The sequence below is a fragment of the Mixophyes fleayi genome, chromosome 6 (assembly GCF_038048845.1).
Source record: "Mixophyes fleayi isolate aMixFle1 chromosome 6, aMixFle1.hap1, whole genome shotgun sequence".
NCBI lineage: Eukaryota > Metazoa > Chordata > Amphibia > Anura > Limnodynastidae > Mixophyes > Mixophyes fleayi.
The window spans coordinates 73,165,369-73,176,327 of NC_134407.1; positions in this window are offsets into that span (position 1 = coordinate 73,165,369).

The window sequence follows — 10,959 nt, forward strand, 5'->3', positions numbered from 1 at the left end:
ATATATATATATATATATATATATGATTTAGTTCTCTAATTCTGAATAATTTACTGCTTACTTTTAAGCAAATTGATTTGCGTCAGATCTCTTTTAAGTTTTAGCTGATTCTGTGATAGTTCACCAGGGGGGAACTACAGGGAGTGCGGTCTCTATGGGGCACAGAGGGAAGTGGGGCTCCCCGATTGCTTCCTGTGGACTGTATCTTTTGTTTATAATAGACTTCTCTATTGCTACTATCTATGTAGTATCTGTGAAACATGATTTCTATTAATTTTGTCTGTATTTTTTTTAACAACAGTAAAATTATTTCCATGGCAACATCACAATAGAATAACCATTTCTTAATAATAAAGTTAAGACCATACTGCAACAGGAACAACATTAAGATAAATATATACTCATTTTAAATATCTAATAAAACAATTCTCCAATTTAATGTCTTTTACTTTACTTATGCATTCTAAAGTTAGAACTAGGATCTCGCATTCATTATGATTAATACTTAGAAGTCGTGATGGAACACTACCAGTTTTGAATATTGGAGACTTGTAATTGATTATTAGAGATTTAATATTTAATATTTAACATTACATTATGGTTTTGTTGGAGTTAAAATTCTGTTTACCTTCTTTATAGTATAGATCAGCATCACTGTATCTTAGATTAACGAATTGATGAAGCTCAGTTAGCAAAACTAATAAAACTATCTTTATTTAAAGATTGATTATACATGTATACTAATACAAACAAATAGCAAGCTATTTATTTTATCCCATCACTCCACCATTTATGAATGGATCATTTAAAACCCTGTTAACCTCTATGCTTTAAAAAACTATTGAAATATACTGTTATACTGTGAGATATTCTCTGAACTGCTGAAGTGTGACCCAGACAACTAATTGCTCTTAGTGAGCATGTGTATATATATCAATCAATTTTAAAGTATAAAGTTAACATAGGAGTATGACAAGACAACCCCCTAACAAAGGCTGATGATACAAAACACGTAAAGAAGGAACTTTACCTTGCCTAAAAACTTCATTTACTCCTGCGCCTAAGGTCGACTAGGCATAGACTATACTCTCCAGTTGTCCTGGTTTGTCATCACACCATGAGGCAAAAAGGGAAGCAGTTCAAGACCAGCTTTGAGAGATAGGGTGAAGCAAACAACTGTTTATTACTCTATTTTTCTAACATTTTGTACATGTTTTTAATTAATTTGTGAATGCACTATATTTTAACGGATACTACACTAGGTAGTGTATTTCATCTGACATTATTGTCAGTTCAATCCATCCTAAATGCTGCTGCAAGACTGATCTTCCTCTCTCACCATTCCACATCTGCTGCACCATTTTGCAAATACCTACACTGGATCCCTGTGTCCTCCAGAATAAAATTCAAATTGTTCACCCTTACCTACAAAGCCCTCAACAACACCCCTTCAAACATCTCAAATCTCATATTAATATACTCTGCATTCCACCCTCATAGATTTATCTCACTCCAACCTAGAAAACTTCTCCCTTGCTGCTCCCCACTTATGGAATTCCCTACCAAGCTCAATCAGACAGCCCACAGCCTTCAAATCTTTAGATGCTCTTTGAAAACCAATTTCTTTTTTAGAGGTGACCTCATCCTCGATAACACTATTCACACTCATGCACCCTCAGAACTATCCCAATCTCCACTCTGAGCCACACTCGCTCCTCTTGTTTCAGCTGTGCCCACTTCCCCTTAGTATGTAAGCTCTCTAATGAGCAGGGTTCTCCATACCCTTTGTTTTCATGTCTCCATTCATTTTGTCTACCTTGTCTACCTTGTCTGTTCTTGTTTTACATATGTACTGTTTTATGTATGTCCTTGTCTTTCCTACTGTACGGCGGTGCGGAGCACTGTGGCACCTTACAAATCTACAATAATAATAATAATAATTATTATTGTCATGGTCCACATGGAGTTAGTTGAATCTTCTTTGATCTGTTGGGATTGATGCTACTGCCACAAGAGGTGCGGAGTCTAACAATGTAGATTGTTTTCGCCAGGGATCCTTGCAAGAAGAGTTGGACTTTGCAGCTTTTGCACCGCAGGTCGTGGGCCTCTATGGTAGTACCCAACGACATCCGGGAGAATAGGATAACTGAGAGATATCTGGAGATAGCACAACAATAGAGTGGAGCAGAGCTGTCAGTCTGTAACTGTTCCCCAAATGCGATGGTCTAGGGAATGTTACAACTATACACTGAAGTTAGCACGCAAGGTGCAAAAGTATGCAGACCTTTACAAAGTTGATACTGGAAACAGGATGCAGCAGTCCGGTGAGTGTTACCATTAAAGTGTTGAGAAGGCACATAAGTGCGGTTGTCTGCGGACCGATACACAGGAGGTACTGGATACAGGAGGTAATGGTCTGCTGGACGACCACTAGACAGTGGAGATGAGGATCAGGATGCGGTAGTCTGCAGCTCGAAACACAGGAGGTACTGGATACAGGAGGTAATAGTGTGCTGAACGTTACCTCTAAACAGTGGAGATGAGGAGCAGGATGCAATAGTCTGTGGACCGATACACAGGAGGTACTGGAGAAGCTGGAAGCCACGTCCTACAGAGACAGGTAACTGGCTAAAGAACCGGCATTTAGGAGAGGTGGGAGGTGCTAGGTATAGTGCCGGCAATGAATGGGCAACCAATCAGTGAGTGGTAAGAAAGAGGAACAATTCTGTGCAGAAAAATAAGTAGACATACAGATAAGAGTTAGATCAAGGGGAGAGAGAGGAAAAGTTTCAAAACTGTTCCACAAATGTTCACCTCAGTCCGCATTTAGTTGCAAAATTTCACACATTTCACAGGTGGAATTTCAACTTAAGTACTTTCAGCGGAATCCCGACCACACAGCAATGCAGAATTAGTTGACCATCATCATCCAATTCACAAACTATAAATTCTGCAAAATACTAATCTATAATACAGTGCAAAATTGCATTGCATCAACTCCACACATTTGAGAAACAGCCTGTTCGACTCCAAACCTTGATTTACACATATTTTCCCAACAAATTTGCTCATTACTAATTGCTAGATTTTTATGAGATAGGTATGTATAGAATAGATAAGTAAATGTTTGAAAGAGAGAGAGAGAGAGAGAGAGAGAGAGATAGTTATGAGATAGATAAATAGCACTACTTCCAAATTAATGGTTCCATCATGTGGTACAGAGATTGGGCCTATATAACATGGTTGTAGTGAAATAATGGGTTAACTTGCCATACTATTGACCTGCTTTTCCCACTTTAATGGACTGGGGCACTATACTTTTTATCCCTTTGGTGCTCTCCCATGTTCAAGGAGAAGAGGGTACTTGGCATATTCAAGTAAAGGTTAAGCCTTCCGTGACACTCTCTCCTTAACATAACCAAACAATGTTCTGCCCCCTTTCTATATGTGTATCTGATCTCATGTATACACTGATCACGTACATGTACAGTGTAAACTATTTCCGAGTTGTAACCACCATGGGGTAACTTATACCTCCTGGAGTGCTCCAATTGTATCCCTCTTCCATGGTGCACTAACTACCGGTTATTGTTGCTACAGGTCACGGCACTATGGACTCTGAGGGAGGCTAACACTCACAGAAAGTGGAATATTGAGCTCTGGATCTCACAAAAAGACTGCAATGGATTAATACAGAGAGGTTACAGCAGCTAACGTCATCAGTAGGAATTAGCCGCTTTTGTTGAGAACCATTGTTCAAGCCTTCTCTCTCCAGACTTTGTGGAACCAGCACCTGCAGGATTTCTAGGAGTCAGATGGGCAGTGCCTTGACTGCCAATGGTGTAGCCAGTTCCCTCTCTGTACCCAGAAGCCATGATAATGTTGTGCCCATGAACCAGAAAGAAGATTTAGGGTGAAAATCATGGAAACTAGAAGTCAGGACTGGCTAGGGGTTATGGCTTCTACTGGGTTGAAAAACAAATGGAGGTACAGAGAAGGACTGCAAGGTATTGAGACAATGGTCACCCACTGACAGACTTTAATCGCATGGTATTCACTGGTACTGGTCACATTATAACAGTGGAGTTAAAGGCCCCACCCTTAATTCGCTAGGGAAGTCAGGTCTGTTAAAAATGTACTGAATATCAATATTCATCTAATAAGCCTTTGAGCAGTGGGTGCCAAGGTAATACTTGTTAGTGAAAATTAAATTAAGTAATGTTGTGGAACACTGATTGTTTGGATGGCTACCAGGGCCTGCTGGAGCATGTAGCTTTATAAAAGCACCTTATATAAAAATAACACACACACATACTCACATGTTTTAGTATTTTAATTAAATTAAACGCTCTCCATAAGCCATCTTTTATGGCTTTATTAATCTCCTGAATCCATAGGGAATTTTCTTTCTTTGGCCCTGAAGCATTCCAACTGGAAATTAAAAAAGGCTTGTTCCTAGCGGAGCTGCAACGTGAATGAATGAATAATCGGAATCAACTTTGAGTGGTCTATACGTAAACAGCCAATCAGAGCTGTTTTTTTTATGCCCTAGCCAATGAGACACTGTTTAATTGCATATTGATTCCTTCATAATCCACGTCTCAATTCCACTAGGACCAAGTCAAGTTACCGTCTTAAGCTATTTTATTTTTATTTCTATTGGACAACTTCAGGACAAAGAAAGAATATTTTCCAAACAGGTGCACCACAGCCATGGTCCTCAATCCGCGCAACTGTGCTTAGAGTTCTGCTGGGATACATAGGTGTACAGAGCAAGATGGCCATATTTGCGGAAAAGCAGCAGACTGCACAGGCAGTGAAGTTGGGCGTTCTTAGAAAATTATAGAGTAAGTGCCTTGTTTTGCGGAGCATTATAGAGTTGAGATTTCATGTTGTGGTGCGATATTACTGATATGAGTTATAGTGGTGGAGAGGGTTCATTTTCAGGTGCGTTCCTTGCCATGTGGAGGGGCACATGCTCATTTACACTTTGCAAATGAACTTGAATTTTGCACCATATTAGAGCTGGAAGAGATCTGGGGGTAAATGTATTTTGCATTTAAACACATTGCCGTTTTAAATTATGCTGGCAAAGTCACCGTTTCTTAAGTTAAGATCTTTAATGAATCAGGCCCAGTTTGCTAATCAATACCTCCTTCTGTAGCACACTTTACTTTATTTTTGCATGCCAGGTTTATATAAACCCAAGGGCCACTAAGTGAATTTAATGTTCAAGTAGGTAGGTCTATAGATGCCAATGACAGTAATATACACTGAAGTATAAAAATAAGTTTTTGATACAGTACAGATGAGCAAAACAGATACAATAAGTTGTGAAAGTAATCGCACAAACGTTTTTTCATCCGGACAATACAACGTGCCTCATTAACACTTATGAATAAGCCCAGCTAAAATGTGCTGTTTTGTACCTTGCAAAATCATATTGCTCTGCAGAAGTCTTCAGGAATATGCAGATAGACTTAGGGCTGTTAGGGGATATATTGTAGCTCAACTCTAAATCACAGTGTAAAAATAAGGCTGCTCAGTATTTGGATGCTACATGTAAAAGCAGACAGTATTTTCCTTGCATACAAAGCAAAATCGCATTGCAACATGGTCTATCCAGAAGCAAATGTGCGCCCTTTAGCTTGATTTGCTCCGAAGTCTACATGAGGCCAATATGTGGATTTACTTTAAAATGTTATTCTTGAAAAAGGCAAATATTACAAACAAATTGAATACGCTTTTATTGTAAAGTGTTTGAAAACAGATTTTTCTGGCTAAACGAGAAATAAAAGTTTCCCAAATCATTTAGCTGAAAAACTAAAACTGCAGATATTGGCAGATTATCTTATAAATATCTAGCAACCAAACTAGGAGTTTCAGTTTCAATCAGCTCTTTCTGTAAGCTTTGACGATGACCTATTTAGTGAATGATAACATGTAAGTGTTTGGGTAGCAAGTGTCCATAACGGATATTGGAGCCAGTTTTATCTCCAGCTTTGCCAATAATGAGTGCATGTCTTTCAGCTTTAGGACATCAAGAGTTAAGTCATGTATCAAATGTACACAAAGGGCAAAATAGGAGGCTGAAAAGGGTTACTTGATGATCAAGCTGATGGGCGTCAGACTCACGTACTACTTAATAAAAGGTTTGTTGGCACTACACACAGTTCTCTGCCTGACTGCACTGCATCCTGTAATAAGCATAACCCTAATCCAATATCCGATGGACTCTATGACCTTGACACACCGATACATAAAAAAACATTAAAAAACCAATAGAAAATAGTTTGCATTATTTTTACCGTAAGCTGCCGCTAAGAATTAACTGGCGTGTTATGGCAGCAGCAGAGTAAGCTCCTCCCCTTAAGATTTAAATCACACATATATAAATAACGGGCAGTTGCCATATTCTCTCCACTGCTTGGTGTTGTGTCTGTTACTGAATGATTGGTTATTGATGGATTGCAGGACAAAGGGGCATGTTCAGTAGAGTGGTGGACAGAAGCTCTCTTGCACAGATAATCTTTGTTCTTCTGCATATTGTATATGTGAGTGGGAGATGCTTTACTGATTTCCAGAACTATAATGATCCGTCTGCATATTTCATATTAAATGGAAATGGCTTTGCATGCAAAGCTATCATTATAAATTTCTGTTGCTTGGCATTACTGGTTTCCACCACTTTCAGGGACATGTAAAATTCAGGTTAATTACATTAATTCATGTAATGCCTCTTTCCAACCAGTAAATCATGCAACATTTTCACCCCTGCAAATGGCGCAATCTTAGTCTGCAAATCCATGCACTTCCCTATACAAACTGAAGTATTCACTGAAAAACAAGAGTCGCAAATGGCATGTGCACTGTGTGAGATGCAGGCTTTCTGTGGGATAGAGCTGAGGGAATGCTAAGACTAAGCAGCCATATTCTGCTCTGTGACAGAAATTGTCCAGTGTAAGAGGTGTAGCTAGTGCATTGGGCAGGATGTATGGCACCAAGGCGTCAGTGTATATACACAAATGTATGTTAAGTTTACCAAAATCTCTTTCTTATGTTCTGTATAGTTGCACAGCTCTCCTAAAGAAATGTCCAGGATCTCAGGCATCAAATTGGCATGAATGGCTGTAACAAATGACAGGTAATATAAGGTAGTGTATGTAAACACTAGGCAACATATATGCCAATAATAAATGTGTTTAACATCTGACCTGACACAAATGTAAAAACTGACCTGGTTAATATTAGTCACAAATTCATATAAGGTTTCACAGTTTGTTAGGACTGTTCTTACAATGGAATGCGTTCTTTGGTGTATGCAGTTCCTCCAGTTAAATGCTTTCCCAATAGAAATTATGATGGGCGGGGTGAGTGAATATTTAGAGGAAACCTTAATTTGATTGGTTGATGGGTTACAACACTTTCTCTGCACAGCTGCCTTTGCACCAGTTATATATGTCTTCCAATAGATTTTCTTTTTCGGGGGGTCTCAAATCAATATGGGAAACAAATGGCAGCTCTCATAGGAGATTATTAGGTAAATAGAAATGCTAGTGACTGTACTTTAAAATGTTTGCTTTTGACCAATAAATTCTATTCAAAAATATACTAAATATGAAACTGAGGAAACTTACATTGTAAAGTTTTTGCCTCCCAGGAAAAAACAAAAATAAAACTATTGAACCATTACAGGAAAGTGAAATGAACCAAAGGAAGTTCACTTATATCTACCAAAAACAGCAGTGAGCCACATGAAACGGATGAGCAAGGGAACAAAAACTTTATCCACTTAAGAAGTGATCCAGGTTATTAGTTTACATCATACTTACCAACTTTTTCTCTATGTCTTCTGGGAGCTGCCGAGGGGGAGGTGGGCGTGCGGGGGGCTCAGAAATCGCGTAATTTTTGACCCGCCCTCCGTGAGATAATGACGTAAACGCGTCATTTTACAGCGGGGTCCGTGAGACTCACGCAAAATGTGGGAGTCTCCCGGACAATCCGGGAGAGTTGGTAAGTATGGTTTACATAGCTTTACCCAAGGTGTAGGGACTTTTACATAATCATTAATTCATATTTGTGAATGTTAAAAGATTAAACTCCAAACAACTTTAATTTTAGTCTAATTTGAGCTATTCCTCAAATGAATGCGAGAAAAAAAAACGTACAGGGATCGCTAGTAATCTGGCATTAATAGAAGGCAAATATTGGCTGACACTTTAAAGCAAGCCATTGCACATGTCCTTCTCTGTACATACATACACCTTTGTTAGCAGAGAGAAAAGCTGTTTCTGTGCACAAACGTAAGGAGAAAGAGGCCGTTGTTTTCAATCAGTAATTATCTTGTTTTACATTGTGTTAGTTGCAAAGTAATTAACCTTGTACACAGACATAGAAAGAGACACTAGGCCAAATTGACACTCAAAGGCCAATGTTCATAAGCATTGTAACTATACACTTCTTTTATTTATCACACAGAAGTCATGCCAAAGAACAGCTTTTTGGTTGGATAAGTCCTTGAAGATAAAGTCAAGCCACTGCTTGGTATTACATATGTATGTCACAGGCTGTGTTTTACTATGCTGGATAACATGCATAAAAGTGCAGTGTGTAACTAAATATGGCAATTTTATTCTGCAGCAAGTTGCCATATTTGGAAGGAAGTGTTTCTCTGTCTGACATCATTCAGATCTAGCAGTGAGAATGACAGACCTGCAGATTTGCTGGTCAAAAAAACACTGTGGTGGATTCATAGGTAACATAAGGGCCAGTGATATCACAGCAGCTTAACTGGTGGAATTTCAGTATAATCTCGAATGAAGGTGCCTATCCCACCTTGCCATGGATCAAGATTTTTCCAGGGCAGATTCCAGGATGAAGGGACAGTTGGGAGATGTGCCCCTTAAATTCCACGTGTGCCACTGGCAGGTCAGTGCAGTATTGAAAAACACCCCATATTTAGGGTAGGGGTAGTTGGCTGGGAGCGCTTCTCCTGAGGCAAAGTGGACTGACCCAAAGTGATGTGGCCATATTCCTTTCCTGTGTGCTGAGGTACCTCTCAACTTAAATAGATTAAGTTAAGAGGTATGCTTTAGCCGTCTGTCATAGACTGGGAACAGTTTATGCTCTAAAACTCACTTTTTTAATTTTCTGTTGTAAACTGCATTTACAAATAAGCAATATGGGAGAAGAGCAGCCTATATTTTGAAAATGTTAACAATTTAGTATAGAGTATACATCTAAACATTTAGTATTCTGTTTTGCACATTAGTTAAATACTGACTGTTTTTCCAAATGTAGGTTTCTATTTATCAACACCCAGCAGATTTTAAGATTTTTTATTGTTGCCTATCGCAGCGTTAGAAAATCCTAAACCGCACAATTTATCAATAGAATGTCACTGGGGTAGCGTTGCTTCACTGGCTGGAAACCCATACCTTGGCTTCCAGTTCCAGATTAAAATAAATAAATAAAGTTATTGAAAAAAAAATTAACCAAATAGAAAAAAAGCTTTATTTAAAAAAAACAAAAAATACAGGAAAAATGCTCTATTTAAACAATACAGCAATTTATTTACTCTGCTAGATAGGCGTCACCATGCTTTGCATGGGAAAGTCTCGCTGTACAGACCTGGCAATAGCGATTGGCGGCGAGAGCAGCGGCAGGGAGGGCTTGTTAAAAGGGAGGAAGACCTATATCTGCCAAAAACACCCACTTTTGCTGGGTTTAGGGCTTTCCCCATCTTGATAAATATATCCCTAGTCTCTGTGGATTGAGAAACCTATTGAGGCAGCACGGTGGCCCAGTGGTTAGCACTTCTGCCTCACAGCACTGGGGTCATGAGTTCAATTCCTGACCAGGGCCTTATCTGTGTGGAGTTTGTATGTTCTCCCCGTATTTGCGTAGGTTTCCTCCGGGTGCTCTGGTTTCCTCCCACACTTCAAAAAACATACTAGGAGGTTAATTGGCTGCTATTAAATTGCCCTTAGTCTGTTTGAGTGTGTATGTGTATGTTAGGGAATTTAGACTGTAAGCTCCAATGGGGCAGGGACTGATGTAAGTGAGATCTCTGTACAGCGCTACGGAATTAGTGGCGCTATATAAATAGCTGATGATGAAAATATCAACTTGTCTGGCTAACCTTAGATTAGGGCTGTAGGCAATATCGAGATTATACTGACTGTATGTTGGGTCATAATTCACAACTAATCCTCTAGGTTCAGTTTCCCTTAAGCTACATTCAAAACCCAAATTATACATATAGTGTGCAGTATTCTTTATTAGTTATTCCTTTCACTTTTTTTTTCAACAGAGACAATTTGTTTTTTGTTCTTTCATATAATCTAGTCTATTTATCAAGGTACACTGGTGAGACCCCAGGCCCTAATTAAATTACGTTTTCCATCAAATCAATGGCTAAACCAAGTCAAAACATTAGTAAAGTGTGGCTCTCCATTAGGAGAATATAAGCATTCATTCACCACTGCAGGGACCGATTCCCATATCCCGCCAGCTCCAGAGACGTGGTTTGCTAAGCACTGCAGTACACATATGATTCAGCTCCTCAAATCTCATGTGGAAATCTCAGCTCTGGTATTTGCTTAGTATTATTTTATTTTAGCTTTTGCCAGTAGCATAGGCAACACTATACAAGGTAAGCATACATAGCACAACATTGGGGAGCTGTGTGTAACAAACCCAAGTCACATAGGTGTACTCAGCACGCAGACGGCTCCTGTGCTGAACACAATGTCCAATTATTGTAGAGTTTTTCTTTCTTTATTTTTTCAGAAATGGAAAGCTTATTTTTTTATAGAGGAATGAAAGATTGTTACCACCAACATAAATACCAGACATAAAACATCTCTGCACGTCCATGATACTGTCATCTATTAAAATACCATTGTTTAACTTGTTATTATTAGTTTATGGCCCACAAAAAAACTAATAAACTATAAC